General features: G+C 40.5%; 1 protein-coding gene across 1 annotated transcript in view; it reads right to left on the bottom strand.

Annotated features, from left to right (window-relative positions):
* ZNRF2 (zinc and ring finger 2) overlaps positions 1 to 22,321 on the bottom strand; it is a 77,799-nt gene that overhangs the window by 9,982 nt on the left and 45,496 nt on the right.

Here is a 22,321-nt window from a genome sequence, read left to right as displayed (position 1 = left end):
ATCTCTCTCCCTGCCTGTCTGTCCCTATCTGTCCCTTTCTCTGTCACAGAAAGTAAATAAATAAGTTTTTTTTAAACATAGGAGGATTTCTGACACTGGGTGCAACTACTCTTCTTCCTTCTCTTCCAGGACAATGCGTCCACTCCAGGCAGCAACGACAATGGCTTCTAGAGGGCCCTAACAAAATACCCTAATGCCTAAAACTCATTTATAAGGCAACAATTCCTTAAAAAAAAAAAAGAAAGAAAGAAAAGGGAAAGATTCTTTCGATTTATGTTTTATACTGAAATTTTAGTTTAATGTTTGTTAATGGTAATGTTTAGTTTGTAAAGGGCTCTTATCTAAAACCGAGCACAGCAGCCCGGCAGGCTCTGTGGACTTCCCCCGGGGGGAGTTAGCCACGCCATGACTGCAGACAGAAACTGAGCGCACTCTCTCAGTGAGCTTACAGAAGGCTAAGGCGGGAACATGCAATATGATTCTACACCATAAATAAATAAATTACTGTTTGGGGAATAAAAATCAAATAAGCTGAAGGGGAAAGACTGCACTAATCTCTACCTAAATGCTGAAGACAGAGTAAGGTAAGAAAGTTTCCGGAAAGTAAGTATTTGTACTACAAAAACCCAACAAACTTAATTGGGCATAACTATAAAAATTCCTTGTAAAAAAAAACACACCCTATAAGTAGTTCCTCGTCAAGTTACTCACTTCGAGACAGCACATGAAGAGGAAACACGGAGGCACCAGCGGATGACTTACTTGGCAGGCTGGAGGGTGACAGCCACTTCCAAAGAGAACAAGAGCCCTTGGCAAGGAGGGTTTGTGCTTTTGGAAAGCTAGAATAGGGCTGCGGTGATTTTAGTTTACTGAGTAGCTCACAAGCTAATCTGCCACAACCACAGACTTAAGCAGGAAAAGATTTCTAGGTAAGTATAGCTGGGTAAAGAAAATATGCTGCTTATTAATGTCCCCCTCAAGTGTCTTCCCCCACTTGTCTCTTCACTAACCCTGGAGGCCCCACCCCCAATCCCAAGTCTTGCCTCCTCCTCTTGATCTCCATTTCTCTTTCTTTAATTCTTGACAGCTTTCCACAGATAGTGGGAATATAAAGTACCTGACTAGTGGTTAAGTTGATTGGTAGATGGGATCCACAAAATGGAGGCCACACTAGGGGACCTGCCCATGTCACAAATCTAAAACTAAATCACCCTGCACAGATGGGGAACACCTCGCTGTCAAGGAAACCTAACATCAATCACAGTCCTTCAACTCAGTTTTAGAAGTTTACCTTATTCTAGAAAACAATACCAGCTAGCTGACTTCCTAGCTAATCATGCCATTTCTTACTGTCTCTTCTAATACTTTATAAAAGTCACTTTGCCCAAAATCCTTCAGGAAGTGCTAGTTAGGCTACGTACACCCCTAATCCCTGGACTTGTTTCCGGTGAATAAAGAACATCAAACTCATTACTAACTAGTTTCGATTTGACACTAGGATGATAGTAGGGAGAACAAAAAGAAAAGAATCTGAAGGAAATGCTAAATGTCTGTAATTCCAAAAAATATGGCGTATTCTCAGCACTTAAGATATTTTTTCCCCACAAAGATATACATTATAAACTTTTTTAAAAATCACTATTTATAAGCCTAAAACATCAGTGATTATTATCCATTAGTTTTATACATCACCAAGTTAAGAAAAAAAAGCCTCCATTAAACTATGATGCAAAATCAATTATAAAATGCATCTCATTTTTCAAAGTATGAGAAAGCATGTCTTAGGATTAACAGAATAGGGTTTCACGTTTTCTACATTTGGATACACATTAACATCTAGATTTAAGTCTCAAATGAAAGATAAAATCTCAAACATCATAAATTTTAAAACGAGATGGATCAGCTTTTGCCATATAAGTCTATGTAATAGCTTCTCAACAGCGAATGAATATAAGCAAAAATATAAGCACAAGCTTCTGAACTCACTGTTCACAGAAAAATAACTGTCTTGCGATAGTTTTACGTTGACTTATGACTATCAAGTCTCATTCCTTTATTGCAATAAGCTTTTAAAATTTTTTAAGTTGGGAAAACTTTAATGGCTTAAAAGGTTTTGTTTTGTTTATTAGGAAAATTTATTTACAGTACAACAAAGATAAATCCAATCTGCATATAATTAACAATGATATCGACTTTAACAGTAAATTCTGAAAATAAAAGAATGTGATGTTTTACTTCCTAAGTACTAAATTAAAAAAATCTTTTTAGTTTAATCTAGAATGCCATATTAAAGTCAGTCATACTAATCATAAGCTTCCTAAATCTTAGTAATGAAAAATAATCAGAACTGTATTTTCTATGTTACGGTACAAATATATACAAGAACCTACCAAACACATTAGTTTCAACACAGAAGTAGCCCAATATCCACTGTAAATAGTTTCCAGTGAAATGATATCTGCTCAGAAAATAAAAAGCCAATGTTAACAGTATATTGTCCCCACTCCACTGCACTTTGATAAGTAACTATGAGTTAAATGATAGTTCACGTTCACTGCAAAACCTCACAGTTACTGCCTCAAAGAGAAAAGGCTTAATTTTTCAAAACTGAGTCTTCTGACCGGTGGCTTAGTGATAGAGCGTTGGCCTGGCATGTGGGTGTCCCAGGTTTGATTCCGGGTCAGGGCACACAGGAGAAGCGCCCATCTGCTTCTCCACCCTTCCTCCTGTCCCTTCTCTCTCTCTAACTCTCTCTTCCCTTCTTGCAGCTATGGCTCCATTGGAGCAAGCTGGCCTTGGGCACTGAGGATGGATAGCTCCATGCCTCACTTCAGGTGCTAAAACAGCTTGGTTGCCAAGCAATGGAGCAACGCCCAGATGGGCAGAGCATTGCCCTGTAGGGAGGGTGAATCCCTGCGGGTGGGGTGCATGCAGGAGTCTGTCTCTCTGCCTCCCCTCTTCTCACTTAAGGGGAAAATAGTCTTCTTTCCAACAGAATGTCTGTATCTTTGAAAATATTTTTCATTTTTGAAATTTCACTATGCAGTGTGATTGCTACCTGCCTGAGGGCTTACTGGAGTCTGCCCCTCTCCAACCCCACCATGACACTGTCTTGTTCCTCAGTTTTGAGCTTAGTACTGTGATACATTCAGAGTTGAACATGGTCTGGAAATAACACTAAACCCAGACACTGACGCATCCTCAACACAGCTGAGGAGAGATTATTAGAAATCTTCAGGCAATCTACTGAAAACATTCATGAAGACATTACCTACAGGCAATAAGAAGTCAACGATTCAGGACTGGATACAATTGAGAGACTACTAACCAGCCACAACTGGTACCGGGAAAGCGGAAAGGGGCACACTACCAGAGGTAACTACCAGAGCGGGCTAGTCCGGGTCTCCCTCCCCACCAGCACTGATCAAACGGAGACACACTCAAGGCTGTGAACGGACACTACGCTGCACTGCTTTTTTCAAAAGTGTTGATGATCTGCCTAAATTTCTGGAACAATAAAAGTTGAATCAGTGTATCACTTATCAACCTCATTCTTAGTCTTATTCACATGGTCTATGCATTAATTTAGATGTACTGAAACAGGAAAAGAAAGTTAACCTGGAAGAGAGAATAATTTTTAGCCAGAGGTGGGCACCAGAATCATTTGGGTATGCACTGTCTCAACATAGGGAAAACAAATTACATATGGCAGGGTGTCTCCCTAGACACTCTCAAATAGACACCTGTCTGAGAAATACAACTGCCAAGGGAACAGCATAGAAGAGTAGAAAGAGCATAAAACTTACAATTGAAATGAATATAAATTTCCATTCTCACTGTTGATTAGCTAGGCAACCCCAAAATGTTGGTCAACCTTGAGTTTCCTTTTACTCTTCTTTAAAAATAAGTATAATAAAGGCACTCAAATATTATGAAGATAAAATTTTAAAGAATTATGTGAAAAACTTTGTTATAAAAACACTATACATAATATTATTTTTTATTATCAGAAAGTACTTAATTGACTTCTCCAAAAACAAAGTTGATCATTTTTCTATTTCCTCTCATTCTGGTATTCTAGTTGTTTCAACTTTACTTAATATCCTAAATAATCCCTTAGACAGCAGAAACTTCTACAGAATATTCCTGACCTAGCCATTTCTAGAGACCTATTATAATCATCAAGCTGGGAACAGCTACAATCAAATGACACTGCCTAATTAATTTAAATGTTTTGGTTTCATTCTGTATTTAAAAGTATGATATTATAAATGTCCACACTGTTGCATGCTTTTAGGTCTTTAAGTCGTTTAAATTTTTTAAATGTTATGAGGTAACTAATGTCACTGCCATATTACAGATAAGCAAATTGAGGCTCAAAGAATTAAAAGTAACTTACCAGAAGTTATGAAACTAGTTAAGTACTGGGGTCAGAATTCAAATTTAGGCTAAGTGGTTGGCTGGCCTTTTTACTACTTCTTGAATTTCGCTTTAAGAAATAATTTCACTCTGAAACTGCATAAATATTGAAGCAACTTTGAGTTTGAAATACTCAAGATGGGGACGGCTATCCTAGCTAGAGGAAGCAGCTCAAGACTGGGTTCTCTGCTTCCTGTTCAGGAGCTCTTAGAAACTGTTACAAAAACAGGTATCAGAGACAAGCTTCCATGCTTCTGCTAATTTCCACTGGACAGGAAAACAGCCCTGCTCAACAAAACTCTGCACGATGACAGAAACAGTCTTTCATCTATGCTGCCCAGAATAGCAGCTACAAGCCACACACGGCCCCAAAGGAGCACCTGAAATGTGGCCAGTGCAACTGAGGAACTACATTTTAAATTCAACTTAATTTTAGTAAATTACAAAACCTTAAAATATATAGTAGATAAGGAACATACATTTATAAACTAATTAAAAACTTCTGTAAATTGATAGCCTCAATTTCACTTGTAGCCTCAAGCTCTTAATTTGCATTGCCCCAAAAAATTACTTAAAAGTCAAGCAGCCAAATATGCAAAATTAAAATATTTAGCAAGTACAAGCACATATTCATATAGTTACTGCAGATCAAGACACATGGAAAAAAAGCAGACAGCCAAAATCCTTTTGGGAAAAAAAGAAAAACAAAACAAAAAAACAAATTTGTTAGAGGCAGCCAAGAAAACTCCATGCGCAAATGTCATAATCATCATAACTCTATTTTCAGATCAAGCATCCAAACAAGTATATGATCTTTTCAGCAAAATACAATGCCAAGCACTGTTATGGGTCAGGCATTTTACCTGAAGACTTATTTTTTGTTCTTGAACCCTCAATGATAGCAGTAGAAAACAAAAGCAGCTGAAATGTGAAATAATCCCTAGAAAAATCAAGAATTAAAAAAATTCACAACATTAGTAAGAAGCAATTACTCAAAGTATGAAAAATCGGGACTCACAAGGGTTATTACTGAATACTTTCTCTAATGGACTTTAAAAAGTTAACATTATTATCCTAGATTATAGACCCATGAGCTACTTCTGTACTCAAATACACTCAGAAGAATGAGAAATATTTTAACAAAGGGAAGTTGCCATTTTTACTGCAAGACAAATGTATCAGTAAGAACATGGGAACAGCTTTTATTAAACTGTCTAAAACTCAGAGCTCCTAGTCAGCGTCAGCTTTTATAACTCTTTAAGAAACTTGTTCTGGTTCCAGGAGCGTGCCAGCCTCTCCTGCCCGGGTGCCGCGGGCACCGGTGCCTCCGCGCCTCTATTCCCATGGGACCGAGAATGGACCAAACCATGGCACCGGTGCCTCCGCGCCTCTATTCCCACGGGACGGAGAACTGACCAAACCGCCACTCTCACCTGCACTGTTAGGCCGCGGGCACCGGGGCCTCCGCGCCTCTCTATTCCCATGGGACTGAGAACTGACCAAACCGCCACTCTCACCTGCACTGTTAGAAACTGCAAGACTAAGTCCTCAAAACCCGCTAGAACTTGTGACTCTTCTGACTACTTTTAAGAAAATATGTGTACTCTTGGGAATATTTTGAAAATTGACAGTTGGTACCTTCTTCAAGAAAAATGTAAGTAAAATAAAATGAAATCCAAACTAAAGGTTAAATATACAAAAGGAACACTTCATACAGGGGGTCCTTGGGTTATGACAGTCTCAGCATAATGATGTTTCAAGTTTACAACACTCACTACCATAAAAACTTAAAAAAAATTGAGACATGAGAGTTTCGGCTCACGCCATTAGCACTGTACTTATGGACTACGTGGGTGAACTAGTTTGGTTGCATGCAGTGGAAGAACACGCAGTAACGCGGCCCCTGAGAGAGGGAGTCGGTTCCCCCAGGATGCTCACCTTCACCATTTTGGACTGTTAAAAATTCAAGTGTTTCGTTTGTTAGGCTAGGGCAGTGGTTCTCAAAGTGTGCGCCAGGGAGCTCTGGAGTGCCCTAGAAGCTTTCCAGGTGCGCCCTATGGTATTCCAGAGAAATATGTCCCTGTTGGGGACCAAAAAACCAACAGGGTTTTTGGAGTTTAGATTTTTGGGGGACAAAGGTGTGGGGAATTGGCTGTAAACTGACAGTCTGCCCAACCCCCCACCTCACTTGCCTGATTAGGTTGCAAAAGGCTGTTAAGCTGTGGTGCTGGATTGTCACACTACCCCCCATATTCCCCAAAAGACTGGAGGCAAGTTTCTTCTATCCTTTGTTTGGTATAAAGCGGGGGTCCCCAAACTACGGCCCGCGGGCCACATGCGACCCCCTTAGGCCATTTATCTGGCCCCCGCCGCCCTTCTGGAAGGGGCACCTCTTTCATTGGTGGTCAGTGAAAGGAGCATAGTTCCCATTGAAATATTGGTCAGTTTGTTGATTCAAATTTACTTGTTCTTTATTTTAAATATTGTATTTGTTCCCGTTTTGTTTTTTTACTTTAAAATAAGATATGTGCAGTGTGCATAGGAATTTGTTCATAGTTTTTTTTTATAGTCTGGCCCTCCAATGGTCTGAGGGACAGTGAATTGGCCCCCTGTGTAAAAAGTTTGGGAATCCCTGGTATAAAGTTAAGATGATATGTATAGTGGGGGTTTTCTGCACTCATGGTTCTCATAAACACAAGAATGAAAAAACTTAACACATTTGTGCCAGGACCTGCCGAATTTGCTAAATTTTACTAAGAATGTATCTACATATATATATAAAAATAACTTTTTTATTAATTTTTATTTTTTAACCCATTTTACAAATTCTAAAAAGTATAACTCAAAAAATGTAACATAAAAATGTTTTTAATGTCAGAATAAATTTAATCTTGTCATATTTATTTTTTTAATTACCATAAAAGCACGCTTGGACTTTATATTCTCTTCTTTAATATTTGACTTATTATAACATTTCTCAGAAATTTGTATATAGTGCACCTACAATTATTTGTAGGATTTTAAATGTGCCCCAACTTCAAAAAGTTTGAGAACCACTGGGCTAGGGAGTGTTTCAACTTACACCAACATTTGGGTTATATCCCTGTTGCAGGAAAAAAACTGTGTCATAACCTGAGGACCCCCTATACTTACTTATATATTTAGCTTTCCTAACTTACCTAAGGAGCTAGCTCCAGATTATCTTACAAAATTAGGTACCTAACAAGCTGCAAAATGTCATACAAATCACCTAAGAAATGATGACATTACCAAATAACTCCCTAATCATCAAATCAAATGAACTTTCCCACATGCCATCTTTGTCACAAATCACTAATAAACCAAAATTTAAAACCAACTGCATACCCTGATGAGCCAAACCCTACACAAGTATTTTCTTAATGAGTTGTCCACATTAAAAAGGAAAAAAAAATATTTTGAAACTGCTGAATAGACACAAAATAAAAATAAAATATACTTTAAACTAAAGTTTCAGGTCAATTTTTTTGGATCCCTGCAGAGAAAAACAGCAGTTAAAAACAAAAAAACTGCCCTGGCCGGTTGGCTCAGCGGTAGAGCGTCGGCCTAGCGTGTGGAGGACCCGGGTTCGATTCCCAGCCAGGGCACACAGGAGAAGCGCCCATTTGCTTCTCCACCCCTCCGCCGCGCCTTCCTCTCTGTCTCTCTCTTCCCCTCCCGCAGCCAAGGCTCCATTGGAGCAAAGATGGCCCGGGCGCTGGGGATGGCTCTGTGGCCTCCGCCCCAGGCGCTAGAGTGGCTCTGGTCGCAACATGGCGACGCCCAGGATGGGCAGAGCGTCGCCCCATGGTGGGCGTGCCGGGTGGATCCCGGTCGGGCGCATGCAGGAGTCTGTCTGACTGTCTCTCCCTGTTTCCAGCTTCAGAAATATAAAAAAACAAACAAACAAACAAAAAAAACCAAAAAAACTGAACGTAGGCTCTTAATGGCAATATAAAAGGAACCAAGCAATCTGGACAACGGAAGTGGAAGGGAAAGGAAAAGAAAGAAAACATGTTCCTTCTAAATCGTTCCAGATTGAAATTCCAACTTTCCACCTTCTTTAAGAATATAATGGGGATAACAAGAACCACCTCGTATGGCAGTGGGCAGAATGAATGACCGCTGTTCCATGTTGGGCACTGTACCCAGCAAGGAGGTTTATTCTGAAGACTAATTATGTGATCACTGGCAAGAAAGAACTCGCCTTCTGAGTTTGCTTTCTCCAATCTAAACAAATGACAAAACCTGCAGGCTCCACCTGCCCTGCAAGATGGCTGTGAACATGCAATAAGATAATGCAAATGAAAGGCAGTCTTAACAGGCTTGAATTTTGCACAAACCTCTTGGAGCCTCATTTTCTTCAAATAAATTGCCTGCCCTAATACCTACACATGACTTGGTCTATAATATTGGTGATTAAAATAAAAGAGCCAATGAATGTGAGAATACTTAAAAGGTTCTGTTAGGTGAATATAAAAAAACTTACCTATTGCATTACTGAAGTGAACTGAAAATTGCCACAATGCACACCATGTTATATCAGAACAACCATCAGATTTGTGAACCAGGATTCTATCATTTAGTAGAATAAATCTGAGGAGCACTGCAATGTGTATGTCTATTGCTTTTGTTGAATGAGGCTTAAGTGCAAGGTCTTCCCCTCTGCTTCCACCTGGTCCATAAGGAAGTTGACAGGCTTAAGGACAAATATTGTTCATGGGGCACAAACTCAACTGCCTGAACAAAGGGACTGCCAGAAAACATTCAAGAAGTAGCTCATCCCTGAAAAACTGTCTCACTGACAACAGCACAGCAGTGGCCTTACATGTCAACCAAGTCTGGTCTTAGTTATAGGGATTAATATGCAACCGTGGCAAATTGGTACATGCAGTCTTTTTTTTTTTTTTTTTTACGGAGACAGAGAGAGAGACAGAGAGAGAAATAGATAGGGACAGACAGACACCTTAGTTGTTCATTGATTGCTTTCTCATATGTGCCTTGACCGTGGGGCTACAGCAGACCGAGTAACCCCTTGCCCGAGCCAGCAACCTTGGGGTCTCAAACCTGGGTCCCTCCACATCCCAGTCCGATGCTCTATCCACTGCGCCACCACCTGGTCAGGCTGTACACGCAGTCTTATTAAAGGGGGATTAAATATTTAAAGGAGCTAGCTGCAAAGTTAGGTTTTTAGGTGAAATTTCTCACTTCCAAAACATTGACTCTAAAACATTTTTTTTTTGTATTTTTCTGAAGCTGGAAACAGGAAGAGACAGTCAGACAGACTCCCGCATGCGCCCGACCAGGATCCACCCGGCACGCCCACCAGGGGCGACGCTCTGCCCACCAGAGGGTGATGCTCTGCCCCTTTGGGGCATCACTCTGCCACAACCAGAGCCACTCTAGTGCCTGGGGCAGAGGCCAAGGAGCCATCCCCAGCGCCCGGGCCATCCTTGCTCCAATGGAGCCTTGGCTGCGGGAGGGGAAGAGAGAGACAGAGAGGAAGGAGGGGGCGTGGGGGTGGAGAAGCAAATGGGCACTTCTCCTATGTGCCCTGGCCGGGAATCGAACCTGGGTCCCCCGCACGCCAGGCCGACGCTCTACCGCTGAGCCAACCGGCCAGGGCCTACTCTAAAACATTTTTGATACTGTGTAAGTCAAACAAAAATGTGTCTGTGAGCCAAATGTTGCCAATATTTTGCAACCTCTGTATTAAAGAAACAACAGTAGATTCTAAGAGGTCAGGGAAGCTAGTAGGTTTTTCTTATTCCAGACAGTAGCACAGTGTTTTACACACAGGTAGTGCTCAATAAATATTTTTTGAACAGCTAATGAAGCAAAAGTGTGGTAAAGTACCAAAGAACTATAAAACTTAGTAGTGGCAATGCAATTTTAAAGAGGAAAAGTCAGGCATTAAAAGACTAAAGGTTATCTGAAGAACTTTCTTTCCCTTTCAGTAAGAGACAATATTTACATATCCTACACTGAATTTAACTCTTCCTCCCTTCCTGGAATCCTGAGAGTAACATATACCTCTAGACAAAAGAATGGGAGGTAGACACTAAAAGATTTGTGAATGTCTTTGATGTGTAAAATGACACCACTATTGTGTTACCTTGTAAGTTTTAATATGTAGGAATGTTTTTTATAGATCCAACAGACAAATGTTATAAGCTTGTTAATGACTGATTATTGTGTCATGTTCCCCTCCTTTTCCCCCAACCTATATGTAATCAAGTCTATATAACTAGCTTCAGGGCTATTTTGGACACACATGATTTCAGTCAGCTATACCCCATGTAAGTCATATGCAGCTGGCTTATTAATAAATCTCCTCTTAAAATACTTCTGTATCCTGCCTTAATGTTTCTACATAACCTGTGGAATTAAAGTATGCTACTTTACAACAAAAGGTCTCAGGAGACTAGAGAAAATACGAAACAACAAATGAAGAGCCAAAGGACACAGAAAACGCCCAAAAGCTGCTTCAGTGATTTGGCCTTTTGTTTGCAGTCCGCTGACTCAGCTAGGGTATTAGTGTATTAAGTCTTCATCCAGCAGCTTCCCATCAGCCAATCAACCAGAGAGCTCTGAATACATGCCAAGTTTCTAACAAATTATTATAGGCTGATTAGTATGTGTGGATAAAATATTGAAAGTATATATGCACAGGAAAGATATTTACGATGGCCACTGCTGAGATAATAAAGCAAAGTGTGAAACTCAGGTTTATCTGGAAACAATCAAGAACCTGAGACAGTAGCTCCGACATTAAGTCATGTAACTGTAAGGTATTTTTCCCCGCCAAGAAGGAAGGGGCTGTAGCCACGAAGTGTGAAATAGCAAGCTCTTTATTTAGTACAGCGCATCCCACCCGACGAGGTCCTCTGGTCCCGGGGACAGAGGCCAGAGGAGTTGCACGGATTAAACCACATGAGGGATATTTAAAGGGGTCCTCTAGGGTGGGTGAGCTAATATGACAGGTGAAATCTCACTGGCTGACCGACAGTCGCTCTTTTCCCAAGGACCTCTGGGAAGTTTCTTTTGGCGCGCTTGGTTGTGGGTGGCTCTAGCCAAAATTCCCGGGTCTGGGCTCCCCACGTGACTGTCCCTCATTGCCCACCACCCTACAGTAACATTAACAACCACGACATCTTTCTTCATACTCTGATCCTGCTACTAAATTACTAAAATTACCATCACTAACAGCTGTATCCTGGAGACTCTGAATTCAGATTCATCTGAAATCCCATCTAACAAAACCACATGAAAATCAAGAAAGTGCAAGTGGGAAATGGGTCTTTTTTTTACTATAACTGTAAGGAGAAGAAAAACAGAGTAATTTGGAAAGAGGTTTCTTTCTTTCAAACGGGCTTGCTCAAAGTCTCCATACCCCTGAGTGGCCTGGAACTCGGGAGGACCAGAGGGAACCCCCCAGGAAGAGGCTGCTCCAACATGGAAAGTCCAGGACAGAAGCTTCCGACTAGGGCTGAGGACAGAACCCTCCCTGCGCCCCAGAACAGGGAGACTTTCTTCCTCATACCGCCCCTGTGTCCCAAAAATCCTGAGTTTGTGCCAAGCTAATGACCGCTGGGGCTCGTAAGAAATAATCTTGCATTCCATCTTCTATTTGAGGAAAAAATCACAGTATGATCTGCATGTATAATATGTTGAGAGATTCAACAACTGCTAACATGTAACAGAGAAAGGTCATAAGCTAAGTACACACAGCAGTCTGAAGGAAAGTAAACCAAGCTGAAAAACTAAAACAGACATCTACTATGATGTTACAATGAATGGGAGGGAGGAAGCAATGACTGTAAGTAAAAGTTCCTAGAATCAAAATGTATCATTTTCAATTTTTCAGAGAAAGGTAAAATGAAAGGCCATTGCAGAGAACTAAATTAGTAATCTAGAATAAATGTCATATAAGTAATTTTAAAAAACCCAAACTGTAAGACACCATAAGACACAAAGTACAAACCCAGGAGCTCCAACATTAAAACTACAGGAGGTGCAAAAAGAGAAAAAGGAACAGAGAAATAATAATTAAAGAAATACTAGAAGAACCTGACCAGTGTGGCACAGTGGCTCGAGTGTCGACCTGGGATGCTGATGTCCTAGGTTCAAAATCCCAAGGTCACTGGCTTGAGCAAAGGATCATAGACATGGTCAACTGTTTGACACCATGGTCACTGGCTTGAGCAAGGGGTCACTGGTTGGCTTGAGCCCCCTGGTCAAGGCACGTATGAGAGGCAACCAATGAACAAGTAAAGCGACACACCTACAAGCTGATGTTTCTCATCTCTCACCCTTCTGACTCTCGCTCACAAAAAGGGGAAAAAATATTAGAAGAAAATAATCCCTGAACCAACTAAAGATTTCGAGTTTTACACTGAAAGGATTCATGAAGTCTCAAGCAAGACTAATAAGAGATGGGAATAGGGTGGATAAACATGTAAATAGATATACTGAGAAAAAATAGAATTTCTAATCTTCAAAAAAGGAATCAGCCTGACCTGTGGTGGTGCAGAGGATAAAGCGGCGACCCAAAATGCTGAGGTCGCTGGTTCAAAACCCTGGGCTTGCCTGGTCAAGGCACATATGGCAGTTGGTGCTTCCTGCTCCTTCCCCTTCTCTCTCTCTCTTTCTCTCTCTCTCCCCCTCTCTAAAAATGAATAAATATTAAAAAAAAAAAAAAAGGAATCAACCTATAAGCTTCCAAATGGAAAAAACAGGTAACTTTAAATGAATGATTGAATGAATGAGATCCGGTCAAGACTTCTCATCTACAACAATGGGAGTTAGAGAGTAGAACAGTTTTACAGACTTATAGGGGAAAAAAGTAACTGAAATACAAATGTCCTCTATGTTCAGCCAAGATAATATTTATTCATGAAAACAAACAAAAGCCTTTGAGTATCCAATAGCTCATTAAGTATAACATCCAATAAAAGGAAACTAAAAGAAAAATCTCAACATACAGAAAGATAAAAAATAGCAGTGAGCAGTACATGTATAAGTGAAATTTAAAGCTAAATAGATAATACTGTGTTGAGACTGTAAAAAAACTACGGATTTTGAAAGAAAAGCAATATAATGCCCGTGCAAGCTTTATAACGTAAAATGTTAGGTCCAATAGACTTTGGAATATCCAAGAGCTGCAGACAGAGGCAGAGGGGAGTGGCGAGAGGAGAGTGAACAAGAGTGACATCAGAAGAACACAGAGAACTCCTGTTAAATGTTAGGAGTTAAATACAAGTCCCCAAGAGGCAGAGCCCACCCTGAAACCAAACGCCTCAGTGGCTGGGAACACACTTCCGAAGGCGTTCTCTGAGGCAAATCCAGGACAGCTCTGAATGATCACAGCTGAAGCGACTTCCAGAGGGGTGGAAAAGGCATTTAAACAAAAGTTTTACAGGTAATAAATGGTCACTGAAAAAACATTCACAAGCAATTTTTTTTTAATTCCTTTCTAAATCTTTATTGAACTCAATACAATATTCAGTGGTTCTTTGCAAAATCTCTTTGGGAAAAATCCCTTAAAAAATCACATTGCATATTTTCCTATCTGCAAAGATCAACATCGCCGGCATACTGTTTAGAGCAGGTAGGTGCTCTCATACACTCCCTTTACCATAAAGTGAGCCACCCTACTGCCAACCCTCAGGTCACCCTCCCCGATTCCAGCAGTCACTAGCCAGTTCTTCCTAAGCCTCTGTGTGATGTGTCTTTCTCCTCCCAGCACATCACGGAACCACTTCCCACTTCAAATACCATACTGGTCTCCTAGCTGGCCTGCAAAGAAATCCTTTCCCTTACAAACATTTCTGCATGCAAGTGCAAGATGAATCCAAGTCCCAAATAATTTATTAAAAACCTTCTCTATACCTAATTTACCTTTTCACCTTCAATTCTTTTATCATTCTCCCTTACCCAAATTATACTTGCCTCATTGTTATTTCTAAACACATCCTGCATTTCTCTCCCAATGTTATTAATCCTTTCAAGGTCTAGACTAAATGTCTGAAAAAACTAATTTATTTTTTACAATAGACTTTGTGAACGGGCAAAACTGTTGACAGATGTGGGCTGTCCCAGCTTTCTTACATAGAGAAACCATACAAATGAGATAAATTTAAAAATGCATTTTATTAATATCTATAGTAGAATTTCTTTAAAATGAGTTAGTCCATACCATCTCCTAACCAAACTAAGAACTGTAAGGGGGGGAATCCTTTTCCCTTTGAGGATAGCAAAAATAGTTCACTTAATTTCTTGCACTCCAAAAGTCTCTTTAAGGTCTCTGTATTATTTCTTATTATTTCTTAAGGAGAACACAAAAAAGTAAAAACTATGAAATGATGAAACAACTTAAGAATCATTAAATAAAGAAAAAAAGATGTCAGCCCTGGCCAGGTAGCTTAGTTGGTTCGAGCATCATTCTCACCAAGGCTGCAGGTTCAATCCCTGGTCAGGGCACATACAAGAATCAACCAATGAATGCATAAATAAGTGAAATAAAAAACAGATGTTTCTTTCTCTCTCTCTCCCTTCTTCTCTCTAAAATCAATAAATAAAATCTAAAAGAAAAAAGAAGTCATCTTTCTCCTTAAATCTTTTAATGAAATCTGAAACCTACTTAATGTTTTAGAGATCGATCGGAACTTCCCTCTAAATTTCAATTTCTATTCTATGTATCTTCTTTTATAATAAGCCACAGGAAAAACTATCTCAAGATAAACATTTATCTATGTATAGTTAGCTTTTTACAGTATTTCTATTTCTGTACAGAATATGAAAGGATCTATGCTTCTATAAAGATTAAGCAATCTGTCTATCATCATATTTAGACTTCAGATTTCAGCTGTGTAGGTAAGTCACTGTGTTGCTTATAAAAAGTAGGACATTTTTTAAATTAAACTGCAGCCTGAAATTATCATATTATCCTCCCATCTCCCATCTTCCTATATTTTACAGAACTATTACTGCTGTGTAAGACTTTGGGACATCTAATTTGGAATTAAACTATGGGTTTTCAAAATAAAATATCAAAAAAATTTTTAAGGGCCCTGGCCATTTGGCCCAGTGGACAGAGCATCAGCCTAGCATATGGACATCCCAGGTTCAACTCCTAGTCAGGCACACATGGATATGACCATCTGCTTCTCCCCCTTCTTCTCCCCTCCTGTAGCCAGTGGCTCAATGGGTTCAAGTATTGGCCCTGGGTGCTAAATATAGCTCGGCTGGTCCCAGTGTAAGCCTCAAGTGCTAAAAATAACTTGGTTGATTCGAGCATTGGCCCCATACAGGGTTGCTGGGTGGATCCCATTTGGGTTGCATGTGGGAGTCTATCTCTCCTCCTCAAAAAAAAAATTTTTTTTTAGATTTGTTAGCATATTAAACATGGTACCTACTATATGTTTACCTCTCAAAGTCAAAGGTAACATTTCTTAATAGTTACAATAGAGTTTGTTACTTAGCACTCACTACCTATGCATAATTTCTCATTTGATTCTCACAATAACTCCCCTAGAAGACAGGCATTATTTCTAACCCTAAGTTTATAGGAGAGAAAACCAAGACCAAGATTACATAGCCTTTAAGTGACAGAATAGACATTTGAACCCAGCAAGCTAAATTCCAAGTTCATATTTTGTACAAAGTATTGTTGTTCTTTATAACACTTTAAATGCAGATTGGTCTTTGAGTAGCTATATTAACAGAAGCAGCAAAATTGATTTTAGTGTCATAAGTATGTAATTCTGGTAACTGTAGATAAGATTAATGAATAAGACTAACAATAGTAAAGTTTCTTGTTATGTCCATTTCTGATTACCTCTATAAAAAACAGAGTTTTTTTTTCTTATTCATCCTTTTATGATTTTAGTAATTTGAAAATAAACAGGCCCTGGCAGCTTTGCCTAGTGGTATCAGCCCAGCGTGTGGTAATCCCAGGTTCAATTCCTGGTCAGGGCACACAGGAGAAGCGCCCATCTGCTTCTCCAATCCTCCCCCTCCTATCTCTCTCTTCTGCTCCCACAGCCATAGCTCGATTCGTTCCAGTATATCAGCCTGGGCACTGAGGGAGGCTCCACGGAGCCTCTGCCTCAGGCACTAAAACCAGCTCAGTTGGGAGCATGGACCCAGATGGGTAGAGCATCAGCTCCAGACAGGAGTTGCCAGGAGGATCCCAGTCTGGGCGCATGTGGGAGTCTGTCTATCTCCCTTCCTCTCACTTGGGAGAAAAAAAGAAAATAAACATATTTATAGTTTTAAAGTTCTTAGGGTGCTAATTCTAATCACATCTGCTGACTATCACACCTATTTTTAATTTTTCATCACAAGTTCCCTTTTAATAAAAGGTAACTATTTTTCTATAGAAATCCCATGTGGGTTGTAGAATAGTTCTTCTTTTGTTTTGCCAACCTCTTCTGGGACATCATCTCTTTGGAAATTTCCATAGGATAGTATAAGGGGTTTGACACTTTCTGCTGCACTAATTTTTCACTGCACGGCATGACAACCAATTTAAAGCACTGAAACCTAACTTCACTTCAGTGCTGCTCCATAACGGCTGTCACCTTTATGAGGTCATTTAAAACTACAACCAGGAATCACATTTTAATTAAAACTCAACCCAGAAATCACCAATGCAAATAAATAAACAAAGACACCAAGTCAGATAAGGAAAGTCCTCCACAGAAGGGCAAGTTCACAGAAACTCAGGATATGATAATTACTTCCTTATTTAAAATTCTGCTTAGTGGCTGTGAGCAACTTGTTTTTGTTTTGTTTTTTTACCTCAATTATGAGAGGTGCCATTAAAATGTGTGTGTTGGGGGTAGATCTTAAAACCAAGAAAATGTAGTATGTAAGGGAGAAAGCAAGTTTATAACTTAAAATGAAAACCACAACTGGCTGAAAAGCCAGGCAGTCTCTACAGAGGGAGAAAGCAGGCTCCTCCCTGCAGTGTGCCCAGGAGAGTGGGTCCCCAGAGGCTGCACACACACGCCGGGAGAGAGCGCTGATGCTGGGGAGAGAGCGCTGATGCTGGCCGCGGTCTGCCATCGTTCCAGTGAGCGTGTAACACACACTCCCCCGGGCAGCACACAACCTGGGATCCTTTTAACTCCCTTTCAACTGACTTAATACAGAGGTGGGCAAAAGTAGGGTTACAATTGTTTGTAAGGAAAATACTACAATGTATGGCCAGTAGTCACCACTGTCACAGCCATGCATGTGCAGGTTCCCATCAGATTCAGAGACGGTAAAGAAACAGCAGAGCCAAAAACTGGTGGGCCATGCCTTTATTCTAGCCTCGCATCAGGCCGGCAAGTAAAAACACACACAGGACTCCAAAACCCACTGACACATTCTCCGGTTCCACAACCAGGAGAATCTTTTCTGGTTTTTCCTAGAATCAAAAGCCCCACCAGTCTCAGCAGAGCTCACAAGAGCCCTCACCTCTGTTCCCCATCGGCACACCTCCTCCCTTCACCTCTCTGCACAAACTCTGCAAAAACATGGCCTCCTTCTTCCAGTGCTTGCTCCAGTTCCAGGATCTGCAGCTCTTTCTCCCACGGCCATTCCGACTCCTTCCGCTGCGCAGTTTGCAGGCCTCGAGCAGCCTCTTCACAGCGCTCTCGGTTTCCTTTTGCAGGGATGTAAAAATCAGCCAGCCCACGGTCCCCAGAAAGACAGCCATGGGGAACCATAACAACAGCCAGGCCTCTACCCCACCCCTCAAGGGTGGTGGTGGCTCACACCAATCTGATCCGAATCCTGCTGCAAACTATGCCAAATGTATGGGCAGTAGTTGCCACCATCACAGCCATGCACGTGCAGGTTCAGGTTCCCATCAGATTCAGACAGATAGTAAAGAAACTGCAGGGCCAAAAACCGGTGGGCCATGCCTTTATTCTAGCCTCGCAACCGGCTGTTGAGTAAAAACACACACATGGGCACCAAAACCCATGCATGTTCTCCGGCTCCACAACCAGGGGAATCTCTTCCGGGTTTTCCTAGAATCAAAGGCCCCCACCTGCTCAGTCACCTCTGGTTCCCATCTCCTTCTCTCTGCACAAACTCTGTATAAACTGGCTTCTCCTTCAGCACTCGCCATCTTGGCTCCTTTCTCTACAAAATGGCCTCCCTCTTCTTTTAAAACTTTTTGGCAGGAAAACCCTCCAATTCACATTAGCATAACAAAACCCCTTCCCAAGCAGGAAGGTAATTAGCAGTTTCACCTGGCAGCACCATTCACGTGGGCAGCGGTCATTTTTAACAAAGTGAGCATAAAAGTCAGTTTACAAACTTATTTGCCCAATATATACTAATTAATAAATAAGAATACAAGAATAAGCACTGTTTCGCATCCTCACAGCTGTAAACCTATTTCTGCCCACCCTTGCGTTTCTTCAGATATGTTCATGAACAGAGTCCGAGCTCACTCTGCCCAGAGGCTACTTCTCTCTGATGACTTTGAAAAGCTTCTGCTTTGACTCCCTATCTGAGTTTACAACGAATTCTCAGAAGATAAACTGACTTCAAATGACACCTCCTCCCCAGTACCTGTACACACACACAAAACAGTACCAACTCTAAATAAAGATACCTTAAATGCAGATCTTACTGTTCGCAATCACTGAAGTTGAAAACTGAACCCTACGTAATGCAAAATATGCTATGAACCAGTAAAGTTTAAAAACCAACAAAATCAAGACTAAAAATTTGCTAACAATATTTATCTCATTTGTTGGTTCGTGCTGAAACATTTTAGGAGACAAGAATGAAGGAAATGAAGGAAAATTATGCTCATAAAGTTTTATCATGTTCCTAGACTACACAACAAATTACTAGGTCCACAAATTAAACGATGAAGTACATGAAAGAGGAAAAAGTATATGAAGTAGGCAGGCCCTGACTTAAGGGTAATCTAAATAGATGAACATTCATTGTGGCATTCTGAATTTTTTTCCCATCCTGCAAAATTATACCTGCAGCGGCCAAGCATTCAGGACACTGACCACTGCCTGCCACTGACCACTGATCACTTTTGGCCTCCTACCTGAACTCTGCTGAGAGCTCCACCTGGTCAGTCAATTGTCTTCATCAGTTACTACAACTTGGGTATTTGGATATATTGATAATAAAGATTTTTAAAACAAGAAAGTTGGGTGGGTTAGTCTGGAAACCAAGCCAACATTTAAAATGTCATCTCTGTGAGTCTGCATATGAAACTCCAAATTACCAACTTATATCCAAATTTCTGCAATTCATCCTCTTCTGAAATTTGACTATAAATACTTCCAGCCCAAAAAACAAGTCTACTTCTCCTTGCTAATTGACAGAGTGTTAAAATATACATTTAATAAATAAAATTCAAAATTTCAGATGTAGCTACTGAGATATACCTGCAAAAGGTATAAATTAATAATCACTATGCTGGATAAAATTCTCTTATTAAGTCATTAAAAAGATCAAAAATAGTCACCCTTGTTAAGCCTCAAGTCAGCGAACCAAGGCTTAATACTTAGCCTAATTACAATTTCAGCCTCTCCCAGGAATATAACCAGCCAATGTGAAATTAGCTGATCAACACTAGTGAGGGAATCCGCCAGACAGACCCCTGCCTTCCTAAAAGGAAGACGACCTTGCCTGACCCCATTCGCTCTTTGGTAACTCCCTGCCAGCCCCCTTTTACTATGAAGGCCTTTCATCTTATACAGCCCTTGCCTCTGCCAGATGGGATGCTGCCGCCTAATTCCTGAATCACTGATAAAATCAATCAGATCTTCAAAGTTATTCAGCTGCATTTTGTTTAACAAGTAAAATGTAGGCCTGACCTGTGATGGCGCAGTGGATAAAGCATCGACCTGGAATGCTGAGGTTGCCAGTTCAAAACCCTGGGCTTGCCTGGTCAAGGCACATATGGGAGTTGATGCTTCCTGCTCCTCCCCCCTTCTCTCTCTCTCTGTCTCTCTTTTCTCTCTCTCTCTCTCCTTTCTAAAATGAATAAATAAAATAAAATAAGTAAAATGCATATCTCTTGATGTAATCAACTTCTAGGAATTCAAATATGAAGTTTGAGGAGACCAGGTGACTAAAAAGAGTATTTCAAAAACTCTGACTCACCTGGTTCTGAACTTCGTAATAATCCTAGATGCCTCGACTAGACATTACAGAGAGCAATTCTCACACAGACTCACCCATGGTAAGAGACGGCATTTGGGGGCTCAAGGAAAGCAGAATGTGCTACCCCAAAACACGTATCTCTGGCAATGAGGGATTATTTTAAGATGATTCAGAAAGTGCAGACACAAGAGAGGCTCCGAAAACAGGAATTAACCTTCTCTAAGGGAAATGTATAAAGGAAATCGTTTGTAAGGGCATCTCCCTCTCTGCTCCAGAAGAGAAGGGTAACTCACAACAGAATGTAGAACCTTACTCAAAAGAGCAGGTAACTAAAATCAACACACACCCCTGCTTACTACAATTTCTATGGTAACCTCCCATAACTGGCCTCCCTACCCTCATTTTCTTGTCTTTAGTTGAAGATGATACTTAAGCCCACATTCTAAACTCCCTCGGATATCTGCTCACTTTCCCCCGGTTACCTCACATATATAGAGCGGATATATGTGTTAATACACTTTTGTTTTTTTTTCTCATTAATCCCAACTTTTATTACAGGGGTCTCAGCCAAGACAGAAAAAGGCATAGGAATTACTTTTCTCTTCCCTACAACGCTCTCCCTTGAACACAGGGTGGGTGGGAATTCCCGCCGGCATGTCCCTGTCACGGGAAGCACAGGACCAGCAGCCACCCCTCTGCCCTGAGCCAGCGCTCCTCCTCCTTTCACCCCCAGTTGGCCACTGTCCGAGTTTTACAACTTCCAGAACCACATAAGATGTTTGTGAAGAAGCTGTTTTTGTTTCTTTTGAATGTTTAGAGTTTACATTTAACAAATTAAAATTTTCAGACTACCTACCTTAAAGTAAGTATACCACCAAATAAGTGGTGTAGGAGAAAACTTCAATGACTTTAGCACAGTTAAATCAGGATATTAGAAAGTGCCCAACATCGACACACACACAGTCTATTTTCTAGTCTAGATACATCACACAAAAAGTACAGGCACAGACTACTAAGATGGTATGCGACTACATTACATGGTCAAAGAAAATAACACTGTGCTTCTATAGTTCAAGGCCAGATTATTGATATCTAAGAATATTTATCTTAAAGACCCCTGTAATAAACAAAATTATTATAGAGGGCAATGATAAGATAATGAGGTAAGTATAAGAAACCAGCCCAATTACTTTTACCTCAAATTTGAGAGAAAATACAAATGCTTTTTATTTCTTAAGTAACTGAATTTCAACTAGATTATGCAAAGTAGCCAAGTCAATTTCATAACACAAAAGGGTTTGGATATAATCAACAGGTACATTTACTCAAAGCTACTTGTACTCACTCACTGGAAAATGAATGGGAAAAAGTAATCTCCTGTCACCACCATAAAAGTGTGGCCAAAGTACTGCCTCATCAGAGGAAGCAAGAGTCATAAGTCAGTTTCTATAAAGGCCAAAGTAACATGCTCGTCTCCACGTTAAATCCTACCTCTCCCAACAGTGCTCTGAATCTGAAGAGAAGCCTCAGGCTGACAGGAAGTGCCACTGCCCTGGCTGACCCGGGAAGGTCCCAGGCTGCAGAGGGCATCTCTGTCTGCGTCACTGTTTCACAAGTTCTTCACCCTAGTTCTTCATACTGAGAGGTACTCAAGAGACAGCTGTTGAATGAAGTCCATCTTTCAATGGGCTTCACTGTTTACTGGTACTCTTCCTATATATTCTATTTCAAACCAAAATTTACATTT

This window comes from Saccopteryx bilineata, chromosome 7, assembly GCF_036850765.1.
Source record: "Saccopteryx bilineata isolate mSacBil1 chromosome 7, mSacBil1_pri_phased_curated, whole genome shotgun sequence".
Taxonomy (NCBI): domain Eukaryota; kingdom Metazoa; phylum Chordata; class Mammalia; order Chiroptera; family Emballonuridae; genus Saccopteryx; species Saccopteryx bilineata.
Note: the sequence above shows the minus strand (reverse complement) of the source record. Positions and strands in the feature narration are given on the sequence as shown.